The sequence below is a fragment of the Scylla paramamosain genome, chromosome 43 (assembly GCF_035594125.1).
Source record: "Scylla paramamosain isolate STU-SP2022 chromosome 43, ASM3559412v1, whole genome shotgun sequence".
Classification (NCBI taxonomy): domain Eukaryota; kingdom Metazoa; phylum Arthropoda; class Malacostraca; order Decapoda; family Portunidae; genus Scylla; species Scylla paramamosain.
Genome location: NC_087193.1, coordinates 8,750,447 through 8,772,283, shown reverse-complemented (window position 1 = coordinate 8,772,283; position 21,837 = coordinate 8,750,447). Strand labels below are relative to the sequence as shown.

The window sequence follows — 21,837 nt, the reverse complement described above, 5'->3', positions numbered from 1 at the left end:
GGTACCTGGATTTGGATGTTGTTTGTTTATGTGCCTTGTTCTTTATTTTTTTTTCTTTCGTTTTTCATTCGTTTTTTTTTTTCTTTCTAACTGTCTATTTACCTATTTTTTTTGTATCCACCCATCTATCTGTCTATTTATCTATGTATCTATCTATCTATACCTGTCCGTCTGGCTGTGTCTATTTCTCTTTCTGATCTTCTTTCATTTATTCTTTCTATCTTCATTTCCGTATATCTTCCTTTCTGTTTATACTCCCTCCATTCTATCTACCCTTCTTTTTTACACTTTATTTATTTATTTATTCGTCTTAGATTTTTTTTATTTTTTTATAATCAGAAATGTCAGGAATTATCAAAATAAACCTTGTAAATCTATGTCAGTTTTGCTTATTTTCTTCTCCCTTTCCTTCCTTTATGTTTGCTTTCTCCCTCATGCTTTGCCCTCTCCCTCTCCCTTACCCCCTTTCATCTCCCTTACGTCTCTACTCCACTCTTCCTTCACCCGTGTATTCAACCTTTTCCTCTTACTCTTCCAGGTTCTATTCTGTTCTTCTCTCTCTCTCTCTCTCTCTCTCTCTCTCTCTCTCTCTCTCTCTCTCTCTCTCTCTCTCTCTCTCTCTCTCTCTCCTTTTCTTCATAAAATAATCCCAGTTTAGTTTTTCTTCACACTTTTTTTGTTTTTCTTTAATTTCCTTCTCTCTTCCATTTTCTCCATTTCATCTCCATTTTCGTACGTTTTTTTTTTTTCTTTCTCTCCTTTATATTTTGTCTTTCTCTAAATTTGCATCTGTCTTTCATATCATTCCATTTGTCAACATCTGTCCAATTCCCTCTTTTTTTTATGTTCTTTTCTTCTTTTTTTCCCGTTATTCTCTTCATTTTCCCCTCTTCCTTATACATTTTTTTTCGTTTTCAATGCTTCTTCCATCCCACATTCCCTTTTTTTTCCCTTTTTTGCTATATTTTCCTTTCTTCTGTACACTCCTTCCCTGCCTCTTTTCCCCTTTTCCCCTCTCCTATACCTTTCTCCGCTGCCTCTGTTCATTTTCTCCTCCTTTTCCCATTCCTCGCTGTCAACACTCGTTCCATCTTTACCTTTCCTGTCTTTTCCCCACATTTTCCCTCTCCTCTACCAACCTCCGTGTGTTTTTTTCCCCAGTCCTCTGTCTTTCCTTACATTTTCCCCTCCCATTTCCCCATTCCCGCCTTTCAGTACCCCTTCCATGCATACCTTTCCTGTCTTCTACCATTACCTCCTGTTCCACTCCCTTTCCTTTCCCCTCCCCTTCCTCCCCCTCTCCCGTACTAGCTTTCCTCCCCTTCCTTGCCCCCGAGCTCAGTTCCTCGCAGCTGGATGGTGTTAATGCTATATAAACTCTAGTCTGAGCCATGCCGTCCACTCGACAAGTTTTAACGCAAGAGTCGACCGCTGGGACAACAGAGAGAGAGAGAGAGAGAGAGAGAGAGAGAGAGAGAGAGAGAGAGAGAGAGAGAGAGAGAGAGAGAGAATCTAGACATGTGCACGTTCAAAATAAACAAACAAAAAAAGATTTGTTTACATGATTGCGAGAGAGAGAGAGAGAGAGAGAGAGAGAGAGAGAGAGAGAGAGAGAGAGAGAGAGAGAGAGAGAGAGAGAGAGAGAGAAAGAAAAAAAATACCGGGCATCTTTTTTTCCTCTTCAAAAAAAAAAAAAAAAAAAAAAAAAAAAACTGACCAATTAACAGGACCAAAACTCACAGATGGTCTTGTTCGTCTTCCACGGAACACGAGTTAGTTAAGACCCCAGGCTCTGTGTGTGTGTATGTGTGTGTGTGTGTGTGTGTGTGTGTGTGTGTGTTAGGTAGAATACACACACATACAAGCACACAGGAAATATAAACATCTTTCCTCAATTTCTTAACAATCCATTTCTCCTCCTCCTCCTCCTGAAGTCATTAGAGGCATCGTTCGAGCGGTGAAATTCCTTACGACATCTACGTCAAGGTTTCTAACAAGACTTATTTTCTTTCAGTCTGTCGTCGTCCTCCTCCTCCTCCTCCTCCTCCTCCTCCCCCAGGCTCTTGTTTTCATTGACTGTAATCCTCGTATGAAGAGAAATGTGTCAGCTCACTTTGGATTTATGAATTTTACGTTGGATTTACTTTTTTTTTATCCTTACACACACACACACACACACACACACACACACACACACACACACACACACACACACACACACACACACACACACACACACACACACACACACACACACACACACTCCATAAAAAAATAATGACGGAAAATTAAAGTAAGCCTATTCATTTATATTCTTGGACCCTTAAACCTCTTCTTTTTTTGGACTTTTAAACCCTTTTTTCTACCTGTACACAAGTGGCAGGAAAGGGTAAAAGGGGGAGTGAAAGGAGAGTCAAGTGGATATCTCTACTTTCCTTTACTTTCAAGTGTCTCCCTCTCCTGTTCCTCTCCCTCTCCCTTGTGAGTGAGGGGAGGATTAAGGGCGGTGGAGAGGGCGTGGGTTTGGGCTGCTTCGTTACCTGCCTGACACAGGTGGGATAACACAACTGGCCTTCATAATGAGTCCGCTTTTAATAATTCCTCTCCTCCTCTCTCTCTCCAGCATTTTCCTTTCCCACGAGGCCTTCCTTTCCTCGCTTGTCACTGTAATTTCATCGTAATTAAATGCTGTGCTTACCTGTGTTTTCACTGTTGCGTGTCTTTTTGGTTAGTTTATTGCATTTTCTTTTGTTGTTTTATCATTTACCATCATCAGTTTTATTTATTTATTTATCTATTTTTTATTTTATTTTTTTTTTTTTGTAATGTTTTCTAAGTTATCAGGAAGTTGTTCGCTGTCTTTACCTGCTGCGTTCTTGTTCTACACTTTCTTTCGCTTTCTTCACCAGCAACGAATTATTTCTCTCGCTAATGGCTTCCTTACAGCGCATTACCGTTCATTGTCTTGTGCACGGTTTTCTTATAGACTTGCTTTTCGTTGGGCAAATATTTTCTAAAGACTAATAAGTTTTCAATCTTTTTTTTTTTTTTTACTTCTTAGCTATCCCTTTTTCATGGCCAAGTATATTTCATCCACTATTGTTTCAAAATGTTTTCTGCTCCGTGCATTTCTCCAGGTTCTTTCCACGTTTGTTCATCGGTTTTTTTTTTCACAAATATTAATTAATCCCCTTGTTTTCTTTCCTCGGCACACTTTCTCCTCCTCTTGGCACGCATTATTATCATGTCACTTCGTTGAAATGAATACAATTAGCGTTCCAAACATTGCTTACAAATTAATTTTATTCATCATTGCATTCACTAATTTCTCTTACCTTTACCTTGTTTCCTCCGCCCTTATTTTGTATACAGGTGTTGCTTGTATTTTTTTTTCTTCTTTTTTTCATTATTATTCATGTAACGCATCCTGTTCCCCCCACCCCCGCACCGCTTCTCCCTCCCACGCCCTCCTACACCGGATGACAATGTGTCGTATATTTCTTGTGAGTGGACGTTTCATTAATGGGGAAAAGGAGGGGATGGCCGCGGCTGTGAGGGCGGAGAGGGAAGTGAGAGGGTGGGGAGAGAGGATAGGAGAGGGATGATGGTGATAGGAAAGGAGAGGGAAAATGAGGGAGGAATAGCGAATGGGGTGATATAATGTGAATGTGTAAAGGAAATATGAAGATGAGAGAAGGAAGATAGTGCAGGAGAGTGAAATGAGAGTGTAAGGCGAGTGGTGAGCTGGTAACTTGCTTTGCCATAAGGCTGTGTGCCATAGTGAACCTGCTCTTCGTTCTGTCACCTCTATAGGGAAGGCTGCCAGGTAACGCTCGGTAACACTCGCGCCTTTGTCTCTAAATTCGATTCTCGCGACGGATACAACCGAAAGAAAAAAAAGAAATTAAGGCACCTATTTCATGTTTTTTTTTTTTTTTTTTTTAATAGCTAATGTGGTCGGGTGCAGTGTGGGGTCGTGGTAGTGGAGGAAGTGTGGACGCTGTGAGGTGGGTAGGAGGTGGATGAGGTGTAATTGGGTTGGATGAACATAGAGTCGATAATTTGCTTGAATGGAACGTGAAACTCGAAGCAGTGCCCATTTGTGAATGGGCAAAGTGTTTGCCGTTATTTAAGAGTGTTTGTTTGTTCGTTTTCCCTTTCCCTCACACCTCTTCCTACTACCTACCTACCTACACACACATACACACACACACACACTTAAACGCAAACACACTCACAGGACTCAAGTTTGATATATCACCTCGTCTCCTGCCAGTCAACCAGCTTCTTGCGTTTCCTCCCTCCCCCTCTTCCCGCCTCCCGTTCCCGCCCCCCTTCCTTCCCGTTGCGTCTCGGAGGAGCATGGCTGATCACTTCCCGGCACCAAGGGATCTCTTAGGGCGCCCCTGCGTATGAGAGGACCAAAGGGAGCTAAGCCGATTAAAGGCGGGCATCTGATTGGTGGGATGAGAATATTGACCCACCACTCACGTACACGGACGCTTGTGTAAGGACATGATCATGTTCTGTACGGACACACACACACACACACACACACACACACACACACACACACACACACACACACACACACACACACACACACACACACACACACACACAGTAAAGGCCAGGACGGAATACGAATAATGACCAGAATACATGTTAACCTAAAAGCATTCCTATCTAGGGTATACATAATAAAAATGTGTATTAGCTTCCATGTCCTTTACTCTACGCTCGGAGGGACCTTCTCACACACACACACACACACACACACACGGGGACATAAAAACCCATAGTGATACATTGTTACCTGTGCAGAAAAAAATAGTGTTTAGTACGAGGTTCTAGCGGTGTTAAGATTACAAACACAGGTAGCAGGTGACAAGAGCTCGAAACACAGGTGGGACCCTAAAATTGCGCAGGTATTTATCAATTAAACTCACATGGCCCCTTTAAACGCAACGAGGGCAGGGGAGGGGAATGAGAGGGGAGTAATAGGGTGAACATGTGACCTTTTTACTGGCGTGTCTTTCTTTTCTCCTATTTTTTTTTTCTTCCCTTGAGTCTTCTGGGTAGTGGTTGTCTGTGTCCCGAGCTGCAGGTAATGCGTTTTTCCCTTTTTTTGCATGAAGGGCTTTGTTGCAGTGTACCCCGAGGCGCGCAGATGTGTCTTCTTTGATCCTCGCCGGGGTTTTGCAACTGTGTGTGTGTGTGTGTGTGTGTGTGTGTGTGTGTGTGTGTGTGTGTGTGTGTGTGTGTGTGTGTGTGTGTGTGTGTGTGTGGTAACTTGTTGAGGTGGAGTTTCGGGTTCTCTGACGGGGTGCAGTTTGTCTTGTGTCAAGGGAGGAATACGAAAGAAAAACTGGACCAAGACGCTATTTTTTTTTTTTTTTTGTCTTTTATGCTCCTTGTGTGTGTGTGTGTGTGTGTGTGTGTGTGTGTGTGTGTGTGTGTGTGTGTGTGTGTGTGTGTGTGTGTGTGTTACGGTACACGTCGTTCTTCACATGCATTATTTACGCCTCCTCCTTCTGTTCCTCCTCCTCATAACGCTTCCCAAACACGCACTAGACTCATCGCCGTGACTGGGACCTCCTCGCCAGACCTCCTGAATAGCGGGGAGGAAACTAATATTCACCTTCATTCATGCCACTGGTGTACACGTCTCATCTCCCTTAAGACTGATTACATTTTCACGCGGGTGTCTGTCCTCCTGAAGACTCGGTGACAGCTTCTTGAAATCTGGGAAATTAATTTATTCCTTTTTAACATGTGCTGTGTGGTATTTCTTGACGCTTTTGGGGCTTTCATTACTGTTTCTATTTTGAAAAGCCTTTAAAGATAGTCTCCCAGTTTCTCTCTTTTTTTCTTTCATTAATGTGCGGATTTCTTGTTAAACTATGACTAAATTCTTAAACGCCGCCTTGAAAAACTCTATTGACTTCCACAGCAGTATGTTTAATGTCGAGGTAGGCCAAGGAAACGTGTGAGAAATGTGATTATTTACTGTACGTGTGTGTGTGTGTGTGTGTGTGTGTGTGTGTGTGTGTGTGTGTGTGTGTGTGTGTGTGTGTGTGTGTGTGTGTGTGTGTGTTTTCCAGTCCCCGCAATGACGCTAATCCAATGAGTGGCAGGAAGTATCAGCTTGCATCATTCAAACGTGCAAGTGTTCCTTCGACCAACACGGCAAGCTGATATTAAAACGCAGGCAGCTTCCTCATTCCTCGTGTGGCGCGGCGAAAGGAAACCAGTGGTGAGTGAAATGCGAAACACACTGAAAAGAGACCGTGTAACACAGACGCCTTTCCCTCCGACCGATAGAGCCCCGGCAATAGAAGGGACGAGGAAGGGCCGTACTCCCTCGCACCGCCACACACCCACACACACACCTTCCATCAGGTGGCGACGAGAAGGGAGGAGGAGAGCCGCCTCTTGACCCGCAATATTACGACCACACAGCCACACCACCACGACACACGACCACACATACTACCACTTGACCTCGCGTGGCTAAGACAGGTGTTAATAGTGACCGGGGGAAGGGAAGGGGCCCGGGTTGTGTGCCTATCCAGGGTGGTGATGCGTGGTGGCGGCGCTGGGTGGTGAAAGGCAAGCTATTGGGGAGTAATGAGAGCGTGTGGTCAAGGGTAAGATCTCGGGGAAAGAAAACGGGAAATGGTTCATCGTTCACTGCTTTTTCGTTCTCTGTGGGTTTTGTATTAATGTGGATTTTGTTTTAATGGTAGTGTATGTACATGATTAAAGGTTGTTTGTTATTGTAGTAGTAGTAGTAGTAGTAGTAGTAGTAGTAGTAGTAGTAGCTGAACCACACCAAAAGCTTACGCAGTGTGTGTGTGTGTGTGTGTGTGTGTGTGTGTGTGTGAAGCAACTAGTGTGTACAATAAAGAAATCACGGCACCAGCACACACAAAAAGTAATTCACGACCTTTTGAGTGTGGCCATCTCCTTCCACTGGTGACGTCCACTCCTCCACTCCTGTCCACGTCACTAACTCACCCACTGCCCTGCGTCTCTTGCGCCTCGTACACTCAACGAGAGAGAAAGAGAGAGAGAAAAAAAAAATATCTCCACATCCATTAAATTTTTCTCTATAGATTAGAAAATAGTGTAGATAACCGTCTATTTTTCCCTACACGTATTTCCTCTTATCTGTTTAATACATTATAGAAAGAAGTTGTATCAGGTATTAAGATATTTTGGTTCGTGATTATGCACAGGTATCTTTTTTTTTTTTTTCCCCAAGTTTCTGAGGATATTGTTGAGGTCCGATAGCGCCGCCGTGTCAGGCAGGAGGGTATCCGCCAATATTCGATATTCATGCAATCCCCGCAAAGTGGTAGCCAGCCATGCACTCTCCAATATATTTATCTCCATAACTTTGAAGGGAAAATCATTGTAAGTCTGCGGTGTTTCTAAGTTCCGTCCGTTTCCCCTCTTTCTGTTTTCCATCCACGGGGACAACTTTCCAGTGCGGCTCAGTTTTCCCAGCAATTCACTGCACATCTCTCTCCCCGCCTCGGCCTCCCTTTACTGGTGTGGGAGGAAAAAAATACATTTCCACTCGGATGGTTCACAACATAAATGAATTCTGAGAACATGAACATGCATGCAATTGACAAGACGGAAGCGCATCCCCGCCACGCACGTGATAACCAGGAGAATAGCACCACCTTCAGGTATCTGAATCCGAACACACGACGTCTAGGCACCACAGGAGGCCACCTTAGCCGCGCATTTTCTTTCGATTTCCAGGAGCGAGCGAGTAAAGGAGCGGAGCGGCGCACGTCCTCACTCAGGGCAGGTTAGAACAGCACTGAGCGAGAATCAATGGTGCGACCTCCCTGGCAAAGGCACGGAGCTGGCGGGTGTTGATGACCCAGTGCACCGCCGGAGTCACACAGCCCCTGCCACAGCCCTGCCATAGCCCAGCCACAACTCTGTCAAACGATGAAGCCCCAGGCCCTTCCATATTACCAAGGCCCATTAAGAACAGTGTTGCAACAGTCACACAGCATTCCCTGCACAAACAGCCTGTATGCAATCAGTATATCACAGCTTTTTGCTTCACCCATCCATGCTGTTCGTATCTCCTGCAGCTTTTCCTAGTTTTGCCACAGCCTTTCAACACCACAGTGATTCTGCCGCAGCATGTGTTGTCAGTTCAGTCTTGTTTAAGGCTATCACAACGTGTCATCCCCTCCGCTCTCCGCCAGCCACCACAGCCCGTGACGCAGCTCCTGTGCGACGCTGCTTGTTCTGCCACACGTGCATCTCGTTCGGGACTCACAGCTATCATGCGTGCTGTGGTTTTACTCATTGACTACCACAGCATCACAAGTCAATTCTTTCCTTCCGCAGTTCCATTATAATGAAGTTCCATCACATCCACAATTAGCCACATCCATTCCACAACCTCACCACACTCCATCATGGTATTTACCACCACCGCCACAGCAAGTCGTCTCAGCCGTTTCTCAATCTCACCGCGCTGTAGGTCCACCACATTTCATACCACAGCTGCACCACAACCCACAACCTTACCACATCTTTCCAGCAACACTCCACAGGCCTGCACCATCACGTTCCCTACCACAGTTGCACCATAACTCAGCTGTTCCCTCGCACCTGTGAATCGAAGCTGCTGACATAACACATAACACATACCAGCCGTTGCGAGCCATCCCATCGACACCCTAAACACACACACACACACACACACACACACACACAATGTACAGCTTGGGAGTCGTTTAAAAAGGCGGTGTTTTCCCCTTGTCATCGTGGACTTAACGAAACGGTTTGGACTGGCTTGAATTTTCCCACGGGAAGGTCACGTTTGGTGCTGACCTGTTTATACTGCGAGGAAAAAAAAAAAAGATCCGGGAGAGAAAAAAGGCGAAAATAAGATCCGAAGCATGAACGAGTATGAATATGAAATAAATAATGGAAAAGAAATAACCAGGAGGAGATGAGGAAATATAGATCAAAGACTCGGATTTCATAGAGAACAAAGTGAACGAAAACATGGGAATGAAAAACTATGGAGTGAGACGAAAAGAAGTGATAGCATATAGGTATATTATCAGATGAAGTTTCCGGTGTCATAAAGAATAGATGAATGGAAATATACTGCTGAAAAATATTAAAGCAAAAAAAACACGAGAAAGATGCAGGAGAAAAGGATGAAAGAATAATATGCATATAACAGATGAGATTACAAGATGGTGGAAGACAAGTCACCGAATTACAAAGAATAAAATAAAATAAACAGAATAACGAAAAAAAAAAAAAAACATGCAGATGAAAACCAATGAAGATAAAAAGATGAAAAGAAAAAAAAACATATACAGTATCAAATAGAGTTAAACTACAGGAGGAAAAGACACAAGAAAGTACATAATTAACTGGAAAAAAATCACGAATGAAAGGTATACAATAAAACGACTTGGAAAAAAATGCAGTATTAGATAAAATTATAATTAGTAGTGGAAGGAAAATAGATAATTACCGGGAAAAAAATGGATAAAAAGGTATAGAAGAAAACGAACAAGAAGCACATCGATAAAGTTATACGAAATACTGGAAAAAAAAAGATACACAATGAAAAGAAATCAAAAGTAAGAAAGAAAACAAAAAAAAACGTAATATCAGATAAACTCGTACAAAACAATAGATGAAAAAGGAAAAAATAAAAAAAAACGAAAAAAAAACATGAATGAAAGATATATAGAGAAAAAAAAAGGCATAATATCAAATAAACCCATACGAAACAGTAGAAGGCGAAGAAAAAAGAAAACGAAAGTGTGTAGAAGGAAAAACACCAATATCCAGTACCTTTGTCATAATTCTTGTGCCTCATCACTTTCTTGTCTCTCGCAAAAGTTTTCGCTCCGTCTTGGGAAATAAATTAAAGTACTTGTGTCCTTCTTTGGAGTCCTTTAGTTTCGGCGGTTCCTTTGCAGGTCATTGTTTCCGGCTTTGTCATGAAGGAAAAGGGATGTGTTTGTTGTCTACTGTGTGTGTGTGTGTGTGTGTGTGTGTGTGTGTGTGTGTGTGTGTGTGTGTGTGTGTGTGTGTGTCCTCATACAAGTTCGATTTTTTGCATACTTTCGTAACTTTACCCATTTAGAGAGAGAGAGAGAGAGAGAGAGAGAGAGAGAGAGAGAGAGAGAGAGAGAGAGAGAGAGAGAGAGAGAGAGAGAGAGAGAGAGGTAACAAGGAAATGCATGATATCTTAGAAAAAAAAAATTGACCTGTGGCCGCTTGGGGGAGAATAGAGAAAAAAAGGGTTACGTCGGGAGAGTTATGTGATGCCCAGGAGAGGAGAGGGAGGTCAGATGAAGAGGAAGGAGAGGTGAGGGCAGGAGGGAGGTTGAGGAAGAGTAGTTGCAGGAAAGGGAGAAGGAAGGAAGGAGAGACGTAAAGAGAAGAGGGATAGAGTGTGTGCGTGGAGATGACGAATAAAACATTGAAAGAGAAAGAAAAGAATACAAGGTAGATGGTGAGAGAGAGAGAGAGAGAGAGAGAGAGAGAGAGAGAGAGAGAGAGAGAGAGAGAGAGAGAGAGAGAGAGAGAGAGAAATAGAACACCGAAAAAAAGAGAAAGAAAACAAAATAACGTAAGAATCCCATATAAGAGAAATGAGAAAGGAGGTGAAAAAAAAAAAACTACGAGCGAAGGAAAGAGAGAAAAGGAAAGAGGGGGAATAAGAGGGATGGAGGCATGAATCCTAGTTGACAGCTTTGGAGGAATACAAAGAACATGCAAGCTTATGGTTCTGCCAAGGGAGGGAATAAGGGAAGATGGAGAGAGGAGGAAGGGAGGGAAAGATGGGAGGGGGGAGGAAAGAGGTGGGAGGGAGGAGGTAGCAGGTGCTTACATCGGAAAAGAGATATTGGAAACCGCACTTCTCTCCTCCCCCCCTTCCATTTACTCCCCCCACCCCTTCTCCTTTCCTCCACCTCCACCATCACCTCAACTCCAATCCTGAATATAATGTTATTTTTTTCTTTATCAACCCTTGACGTTGCTTTTTGAGATTTGTTAATTATGAAAAAAAATCCATTTAAACTTTTATGACATCACTTTATTGTCTCGGATATAAAGTTCATTGTAAATATGTAGTGTGTAAAAAATGTTGAGAGAGAGAGAGAGAGAGAGAGAGAGAGAGAGAGAGAGAGAGAGAGAGAGAGAGAGAGAGAGAGAGAGAGAGAGAGAAACATTCTATCCCACTTTTTTACCTGTGTATTTTTTTTTCAATATATTTTTCTTCATCTTCGTTCAGTCTTTGTAAGAAAAAAGGAAATTAAAAGCGAAAGGTGAAATGTCGCGAATTTCAGCGGGAAGCGAACGAGGGAGGAAAAAAGAGAGAAGGAAATGAAGGTGTCGCCCTGTCCCCCGATGGCCGCTGACCTTCGCTGCCGGGAGTCCGGATAACTTGGGAATCCGGATAATTAGTTAGTCTGGACAGTCTAGATAGCTGGGGAGTCCAGATGACCAGCTGAGTCCGGATAACTGGCTATTTTGGATAACTGGCGAGTCCGGATAACTGGTGAAGTCCGGATAACTGCAAGAGTCCGGATAACAGGGGATTCTGGATACATAAAAAATCCTGAACGATTGAGGTCATTCCGGATAACTGAAAGGTCGGATACCTAGAAAAATCGGTATAAATTGACAGTCCGGATTAATATAGATTATACAGATGATTGAGGGAGTGTTGATAACTGTTCATATCAGAGGAGCTTGACTAATATCCGGTTAACTGATGAAGAGTCGACATGGTCATAACGCAATTAGCACGACTTATTCCTGTCCTGTTCGTTATAGCATTGCAAGAGTTAACTGAACAAAATATTCCCACGTAACTTTGCCTCGTAAACTCTGTAATGCCGTCTTATTTTATTTTTCCATCTTGTGCAAATTCTTCACCGAGCATCATAACATTCCAGTAGTTAACTAAAAAAAAATGTATCCTCTCTTTTATCTTTTGTAGACTCTGGAATGCTGTTTATTTATTTATTTATTTATTTATTTATTTATTTATTTATTTATTTTCTTCCGTGTACGATCAGAACTATTTTACGTGTGGATTACTGTGAGACTTAAGGCTAATTTAATCTTTTCTTTTCCAGCTTTTCCACATAGACCTCCATTATAAAGTTTTTTTTTTTTCTATCTTAACATCTTTTATCCCTTGACCAGCCTCCTACACGCGTGAGAAGTAATTTGGGAAGCCACGAATAACTAGAAGTCAAGATGAAGGCGACTAAAACATCAAAAAGATCTGTTCAGTTGGAGACAGGTTTGAATAGATTTGCCTTCATTTTGGAAACTTTTCAATTTATTTATTTTTTCTTTTCTCTTTTCTTAGTGACAATTTGTTTTACCATATTTGTTGCACTTTACTATTTTGTTTTTCACGCATAAAGAAAAATAAACAGGATAGTATAGATGGTACATAATGGGATTCCAATGTTAGTTACCCTTCGAACAAGTGAATTGAAAACGGGATTAATATGAAGGAGAAATTAAGGTTCGATACAGTAAAGGTGCAAAACGTTAACTACTATTCCGAAATGAATGAACTAGCCGGATGATCTCGTGTAAAAATAACAAAATGGTGTTATTCATAAAATACATATATTAATTTCGAACCTTAATAGAATCCGGTTAAACGCAGGTAAGAGAATGCATATGAAACGGATACTTTAACTCATGTGAATATTTAACGAAACATGTAAGTGAATGTATATTACAATTGTTTATGTCCTTACAAGTCATTCTTCTCTTTTTTTTTTTCATCATCATCTTCTATTTCTTCCCCCATAAACTTCCTTGATATGATCTTCTCATGAATTTTTCTCTCCTAATCTTCCACCAATCTTCCCTACGCGGTCTTTCTCAGCAATCAATCTCGTTTCCCTAATTTTCCTCCTTACATTTTCTCATTTTTAACCCTGACCTTTTGTTTTTATATTTTTCAGTTTTTCGATAAATATCCAGCGGTGCCTAAATTTTCTACGGATTTCTCTTTTTCTTAGTTTCACCTGCGCTGTTTCCTTTTCCGTGTCGTTATCTCCTTTATCTTCTTTAATTTTTTATCCTTTTTTTTCAGTTTTCAATAAATATACAGCTGTGCCTAAATTTCCTACCTGTTTATCTTCTTTTTCCTAGTTTCACCTACGCGTTATCCTTTGTCCTGCCCTTATCTCATCATCTCCACTAGGTAATACGTGTACAATAATCTCTTCCGTGCTGTACGATGTCAACGCTGCCGTGACTTTCCTGACAGCAATTAATCAAGGGAGACAAGTACAGCCGTGGTCAAGAATAGAGTCACATTCTGCATTCATTTCCTTTACATTCAGGCCGGTATTCAAAAACCCTTTACTCTCTCCACGACTATTTTCCAAGGCCACAGAGATGATTAGCCGGGTTCTCAAGAATGTTTCCCCTGCTAGTTATATAAAAATCATGGTAATCTGTCACTAAAACCCTAAAACGATCCTTAGAAACTCGTGTAACTTCAACTGTAGCCTTTTGAAATAGCGAAGGTGAGGCGTAGAAGTGTTTCAGAAGACTTAGTGTTTTTCCTTATTTTTCCTTTTTTTTTTTTTTATTTAGTCTTTTGATCTGGTGACAGTCACGAAGCTTGAGAGCCGACAGACTCCTAAGAGGTAAAACCACTTAAGACTGAGAAAAGAACGCTAAACACAGTGAAAGTGGGATTATAATTTTAAACTTCTACCTGTACTTAGAAATGACATTTATTATCTGCCTTTCATGCCCAGGTACTCATGGAAATATAAGTAAGCCATCTTAGATAATTAAAAAAAGGGCAATAACTTCAAGAATTAAGCCCGTGATATTGTTTACCTCCACCACCACCACCGATAACCTAATCTGACATTGCCTATACAGTTAATAAAATGCGGGACGTAACCTCTGTAGATTCATATGTTGGAGAAATCTGAGGACCTTGTGAAGATATTGTTGTGTGTATACCAGGCACGGATCCCTCTTAAAGGTGGCTAGCCGGAAGAAAATGTGGCGCATTCTCATTTTCGAAATAAAGACATTGAAGGAGGAAATCTCGCAATCTTTCCTTAATTCTCTCCCGTCACGTTGTTGTTGTTGTTGTTGTTGTTGTTGTTGATATTGTTTTTTGTTGCTTTTCTTTTTCCTCCTCCTCCTCCTCCTCCTCCTCCTCCTCCTCCTCCTCCTCCTCCTCCTCCTCCTCCTCCTCCTCATCATCATCATCATCATCATCATCATCATCATCATCATCACCACCACCACCACCATTATCATTATTACTATCAGTACCATTATTAGCAATATTCAGCAGTAATAGGTAACAACATTAACCAATCTATTTCTCTTTTCCAGTAAGTGTACCCTCGTTGCCTGTTATCTGAAAGAAGACATCAAACAGTAATCCTTTGCCCCCACCTGTGACAACCCACACCAGGTAACCCCCTTGACAACTCCCACATTGCCTTAGACACAAGCAGGGATGAGGGACACGATGGTACAAGCAACAGTAACTTCCGCTGTCATCATCGTCGGCGGAATTATCGTCACCCATGGATTCATTTGCCTCCCCTTGCATTATTTGGTGGGGAGAAGTACCACGTTGGCATTAATCTGGGCGCCGAGTCAACAGCGGAATACGGCGACAATGCTCTGTTCGGCTCCGATTCTGGCCTCGAGCGCTGCATTGTTTGTGGAGAAGCCATGGCTGAACCTGCAGTTTTGTGCCTCCATTATAACGTCCCGGGAGAGAGAGAGAGGGAGAGGGTGAGGGAGAGGGAGAGGGAATTCGTTGAGCTATATACATGTTGAGCACGTGATAGTCTGTTTATATTTTACTCTATTTTAAAAATTGTTCTGAAATTATCTCTCTTACTCTTCCTCCTGTTATTCTTTTATTTTCCACCTTTTTGTTTTCGTTCTCATTCTCATCCTGATCCTCTTCCTCTCCTGTTTATTTATTCCTCTTCCTCTCCTGTTCTTTACCTTATTTCCTTCTCTAAAAATACTCTTCACTATAACTATGCTTCCTCTTCTCCTCTATCCATTGTCCTCCATTTTCTCTTTAAAGATGTGACATTCTTTCACTTCCTTATACTCTTCATCTTTTTCCCACCTTTCATCTCCTTCCTCGTACTCTCCATATATATATCCTCATCCTTCACAGGTAATCCCACACCACTGGACCACATTCTTCATTTACAGAGCCTTCTACTTTTAGCCCCATGCTGGTACTCTCGCAAACCCTGAGGAGGTAATGCATGTTTTCGTTCACACCGTGGCGTTCTTCATGAGTGGTCGGCGTTTCGTGGTACATTATTCACCGCGCCGACACTCCCATAACCCTTTAGCTTACCTGTAGAGAGAGAGAGAGAGGTTGCGGGGGAGGGGATAGGGAGAGACATGCACACACAGTAGGATTCACTTAGGTTCGAAGCGTCCCACGTTATATATTGACATGCTTCATCCCCTGCGCCTCGGTACCCACGTGAAGTTCAGTTTTAGCCATAAAATTTTACCTCTTATATTTTATTCCTCACCTCTTTCTGTGTTCTCCTCTCTTTACCCGCGGGTGTGCTCAATGCGCGAGAAATCAAAGTAAAATTGTCACGGGTAGAGGATACAATAGTGCTGATGTACGTTTGACCGGTGCAGGGTACGATAGCTGTGACGTACTACGCAGTTTTACCATCGTGTGCTGGCCATAAGTTATCACACTGGGCGCCGCACGAAAGGAGGGAGGGAGGGAGAGTGAGAGAGTGTGAGAGGCAAGCCACGCCCATAAGACACTACATCGTACCCTTGCCTATAAAGTGGAAAGATGTAGACCGAGGGAAAAAAAAAAAGTAGATGAAAGTACATAGATGAAAATAATAATAATAAAAAAAAGTACCGTGTATCATCTTTCTCTGTAATCACGAATTTCAGAAAAAAAGAAGAAAGTTTTTTAAATGCCATTATAGATTGGTAGCGAAAATGGAAACCCTAATTCAATTTCTCACACTTGAAGGAAGGGAGGGGAAGCAAGGGGAGACGGAAGGAGAGAGGGACGGGGGATAAGATAGACGTAGTAAGAGAAACCAGGAAAATTTAGAAAAGATAGAGGAAAAAAGACAGACGAGAAGGAAAAAAGGAATATTGGGTGAAAGAAGATAAATGGGAATAGGAAACGAGTCTGAGAAGGAAAAGGAGCTACGTATCTGGAGAAATGAAGGGAAAAGGTAGAAGATGGAAAGAGGGTGTGATGGGGGCATGGTATAAGAAGCTAGAATTTTATCTGAAGAAGGAACGTTCGTGCAAGAAGGAAAATTACACCGTCCAGGCAGAAGATAATTGATATTTGGATCGTTATTTTATCCTTCTTTGTGGTACCTGTTCTTTACCTGTAGTGTAAGGTGAGTTAATGGAACAGGTGAGGTTAATGTGGCTGGCGGATGAAAGGTGCGTGCGTGCGTGTGTGTGTGTGTGTGTGTGTGTGTGTGTGTGTGTGTGTGTGTGTGTGTGTGTGTGTGTGTGTGTGTGTGTGTGTGTGTGTGTGTCCTGTCGTGTCTGTAGATGGTGTCACGAGAGGAGCGAACGAAATGAAAAGGAGTGTCAGTTTTTTATTGGTCTGATTGAATGTAACTTCTTCATTATTTATGGCAATTTTCTCTTTATTTCATCACTTTTTTATACCGCACGCCCCATGCCTTCAATAACCACTTGCCGGTGGTTTTCGCTCGCGATGCACTTGCTTTTACTTTAATTCGCCGACTGGTCTTTCATTGTCCTTTACTTATGACTCAGATTGTTTGTATATTTCCTGATTGTATTCTTTCATTTCTCAAAGATTACTGATAACATGTTTGAAGTATTGGAGCTAAAACACAGTGGTAACGCTTGCATTTGGATTACTTTTTTTCTTCCCTTTTGTTTTTCTTTTATTTAATCTTCTCTACAATACGAGTCAATATCGGCCCGAGGCAAAGATATTTGGACTACCAAGTATTGAATATTCTTTGTAAACTGCTCCACTTCTGTAAGACAAAGATTTGCAAACCAAATATACATGGTGCTACATTGTGCAAACGAGGGCACACACACACACACACACACACACACACACACACACACACACACACACACACACACACACACACACACACACACACACACACACACACACACACACACACACACACACACACACACACACACACACACACACACACCTAGCAAGCCATTGGTCCACATATAAAGTGGTAGGTGACTGGAATAGACTTAGTAATCATATTATTAGTCCCTAATCAGTAAGAAGCTTTGAAAATAGATAAATGTATGAGTAGATATGATAACCTGGTGGAGGTGGTTAGGTTTTATACAGGATTTATCACGTGTAGGCCCTACTGGCTCCCTTACAACACACACACACACACACACACACACACACACACACACACACACACACACACACACACACACACACACACACACACACACACACACACACACACACACACACACACACACACACACACACACACACGACTGTATTAGTGGACAAATTACTGGACATTCATTTATTTTCTTATCCACGAGTCACGAAAGGGAAGGAAAGGAAAAGGAAGGGAAGGGGAAGGGAGTGGAAAGGAAGGGAAGAGAAGGAAAGGGAAGGGAGTAAAAGGTAAGGAAAGGGAAGAGGAGAGAAGGAAGTGGAAAGGAAGAGAGAAAAAGGTAAGGGAAAGGAAGGGAAGAGAAGGTAAGGGAATGAAAAGGAGAAAAGGCAAGGGAATGAAAGAGAAGGAAAGTGAAGGAAGGGGAAGAGAAGGAAAGGAAAGATAAGGGAAAGGGAGAGAAAGGGAAAGAAAGATGAGTGAGAGAAGGGAAGGGGAGGGAGGGGAAAGAAAGGTAAGGAAAAGGAAGAGAGGGGAAAGAAGGATATGATAAGGAAGGGAAGAGAAGGCAATGGAAAGGAAGGAAGGTTAGGGAAAATGAAGGGACGGGAAAGAAAGGGGGGAGGGTGAGCAGCGTGACGCCCCCAGCTGAGGTTACGAGTGCTTATCGAACTTCAGTGATGACCAGGCGACCTTTGCACTGCGAGGTGATGGTCTGGCCTCCTCTCACTCCTTGCCTTGTCTTGGGGGAGTTTCTTCATCTTTAGGTGGGGAAGGGGGCGCCAGTGTTGCGACGCCCCTGCACAGAGGAAAACATTTATTGAGTCTTGGTGTTTCGGATGACTGTGGAACTTTCTTTGTTTTTTTTTTGTTTTTTTACTTTTTATTTTTTTTACTTTGTTTACTCTTACACTTGCTTGAAATTAATGTTGTTTTACTCTGTTCTCTCTCTCTCTCTCTCTCTCTCTCTCTCTCTCTCTCTCTCTCTCTCTCTCTCTCTCTCTCTCTCTCTCTCTCTCTCTCTCTCTCTCTCTCTCTCTCTCTCTCTCTCTCTCACGGACCGAGCCTCATCTTAATTTATCTTTATTTCGTTCACACTAACTACTGTCTTTTTCGACTCTCCTGCTTAACCTAATTACCAAGTTACCCATTTTTTTTTTCTCTCTCTCCTTTTCAGACCGGCTATTCCTACCATTAATTTTCCTCCATCTTTTATAGGTTCCGTATGTGTGTGTGTGTGTGTGTGTGTGTGTGTGTGTGTGCGTGTGTGTGTGTGTGTGTGTGTGCGCGCGTGCGTGTGCGTGTGCGTGCGTGCGTGCGTGCGTGCGTGCGTACTTCGACCTCCGTGTTTCAGAATTTACCTCCTTCAGAATTTGCAACTTTTTCCCCGTGACGCTTTTTTTTTTCTTCTTCTTTTTTCTTCCTCTTTTTTTTTCTCTTTTCTGCTTCCTGGGTGTTTTAAGACCTTTTTTGCATTTCCATCTCGTGATTTATAGAAACATACATTTTGCGGGAGGGTGGAGGGGGTGGAGGGGAGGGGGGATGCTGGGTGGGGGTTAAGAAGGGAAAGGGGTAAGGGAGCCGAGTCAGTGGTGGCGGTGAAGGGAGGGTTGGGAGGGGCAGGGGGGGGCGAGTTGAGGTGAGGTGAGCTTTAATCCCGATATCAGACTCATCCTCCCTCCCTCCTCTCCCTCTCCTCTCTCTCTCTCTCTCTCTCTCTCTCCCCTTCTGCCTCTCCCTCCTCTCTCTCTCCCTCTCCCTCCCTCCTCTCCCTCCTCCCCCTCCCTATTGGATTTTTGAGTGGAAGCTTCGCCACTGTCTTCTGAAAGGTGTTTACTTATGAATCTCTCTCTCTCTCTCTCTCTCTCTCTCTCTCTCTCTCTCTCTCTCTCTCTCTCTCTCTCTCTCTCTCTCTCTCTCTCTCTCTCTCTCTCTCTCTCTCTCCATTATTTATTTTCTGAAATTTGGTCTTCAGTTTGTTTCTAAGTGTTTGCTTTTTTTTATGTGTTTGTCCGTCTGTCTGTTTGTATTTTGTCTGGGTCTATTTCTGGCCTGCAACGAAAATATATGATTTCTTTTATTTTCTTATATATTATTCTCTCTCTCTCTCTCTCTCTCTCTCTCTCTCTCTCTCTCTCTCTCTCTCTCTCTCTCTCTCTCTCTCTCTCTCTCTCTCTCTCTCTCTCTCTCTCTCTCTCTCTCTCTCTCTCTCTCTCTCTCTGTCTTGCTCTTTCATCTTTGAAAATCAAACATCAACAATTTTCTTCACCGAACCATAAAATGAAATAAAAAAAAGGAAGACTCACAACATTTCCTGCTTGACTTCATTCGTTAAACTCCACATATTTTTCCTTTTATCCCTCACACACTGCGTACTTTCCATCCCCTTCCCCCTTCCCCTCCCCTCCCCGTCCCAGAGCACTCGCGTCTCCATTAATGTGGGAGACTTATGGTTGGCCGGTGGAGTTTTATTAGTTTTCTTTTAATTAGCAGCCACGGGACCATTTCTTTGCCCGTGGACAGAGTGGATTTAAAGGCGACAGTTCGGGTTTGGGGCGAGAACACAATCGGGCAGTAATTTTAAGAACCCCTTCAGAGAGAGAGAGAGAGAGAGAGGGTCTTTTATATCTGATGTTTTCACTTTTTATTCTTTCCTTTCATTTTTCCTTTCATCTTTTCCTCTTTGCTTTGTTTGCTTTTCCTCCAGGGTCAAGGTTTCGAGAGAGAGAGAGAGAGAGAGAGAGAGAGAGAGAGAGAGAGAGAGAGAGAGAGAGAGAGAGAGAGAGAGAGAGTTATCGTGGAATGATTTTGTAGTTTCTCTCCCTTCATCGCGAAAGTTTATTGAAATGTGATATTGAAGTTATTTCCGCCGCTGCCTACAGACACGAGGCGCAAATTTACGCTTAGTTATACTCAATGCACATACATATATACATGGATACGTAGGTGGTGCGCATTCATACATATGCTTCGCTTTCATCGTGTGTTGCGAGAATGAGTGTATAATTTTTACACACACACACTCACACACACACACACACACACACACACACACACACACACACACACACACACACACACACACACACACACACACACACACACACACACACACACACACACACACACACACACATATGCGTATTTCCCTTTCATCTATTCTTAAGGGAGACAAGAATAGAAGGGACAATAATAGAAGAGTCAACGAAAGAAAGAAAAGAAAAAAAGAAAGGAAACAAGAATGAGAAAGGGAGAAAAAGAGAAAACAAACAAAAAACAAGGAAAAAAATGTAGAGGGAGAAAAAAAAGAAAAGCTATAAGGGAGAGAGGGAAGAAAGAAAGAAGAAAAGTATTTTAGGAATTAATTGAGTCATCCACTAACAAATAAAAACAGTGATCTCTTGATACTCTTCTGCACTCGAGTATTAAACATCAAAAGGCTATTCTTACTTTACTAGATCGCCTTTCTTTTATTTATTTCTTTCATGTAACTTTTATTATTTCTTTCGTGAATTATCTCAAAGGATTTAATATTTTTGTGTGGGTATGCATGAGAGAGAGAGAGAGGGAGAGAGAGATGGTTGTGGGAAGTTTTTATTTAAGAAGAGGAGGTGCGTCTTGTTACTAGTAAAGGGGAACAAAGAAGCGAAAGAAGAAGAAAAAGAGAAAAAGAAAGACGAAGAAGAGGAGGAGCAGGAGGGAGGAGGAATACAAGGAAGTGCGTGAAGGTCCAGGATTAGAAGAGGAGGAAGAGAAGGGAAAGGAACCTAACGGAGTCGCTGAACATAAGAAGCACATTTCCCTCTAAGATTTGCAGCAAACCAGGAACAGAGGCAGACAAACCATAAAACACACGTGGTAATGGCCAGAAGGAAGAGAGCAAGGAATAAGAGTAGGAGGAGGAGAAGACATAGATAAAACCTTGATAAGAAAAGGAGGAGTAGATAATAGGAAGAGAAAGAGTGGGAGAAGAGTACATGATAAATAAGCACTAGACAAATGGTGATAAGCATAATAAAAACAAGGAGAAGGACGGGAAGAATACTTGATAAACACTAGAAATACACGATGATAAGAAAGATGAGTGAAGAATAAGAGTAGAAGGAAGAGAAAAGAGAGAAAGAGAATGATAAACAAACATGAAACACAACAATAATCATAATGAAAAGGAGAGAATAGAGACAAGAGAAGGAGGTAGAAAAGCAAAGGAGAATAGGAAGCGTAAAAGGAGGAGGAGGAAGAGAATACTCGATAACCAAACACGAAAGTGGCAGGAGAGAATAGGAACAGGAGAAAGAGATAAACAGACACAAGGATAAACACGAACAGAGAATAGGAACAGGAGGAGGAGGAGGAGGAAAGAGAGGAGACAAGGCACAAGACTCACAACACTCTCCCACTCACG

At 42.3% G+C, this 21,837-nt stretch overlaps 1 protein-coding gene across 1 annotated transcript in view; it reads right to left on the bottom strand.

Moving 5' to 3' along the window:
- LOC135093483 (uncharacterized) overlaps positions 1–8,398 on the bottom strand; it is a 17,846-nt gene extending 9,448 nt beyond the window's left edge. Inside the window, exon 1 of the mRNA XM_063992762.1 lies at positions 7,695–8,398. The gene's annotated coding sequence lies outside the window, so the exon portion shown is untranslated. The remainder of the gene's footprint in view (positions 1–7,694) is intronic.
- Between the last annotated feature and the right edge of the window lie 13,439 nt (positions 8,399–21,837).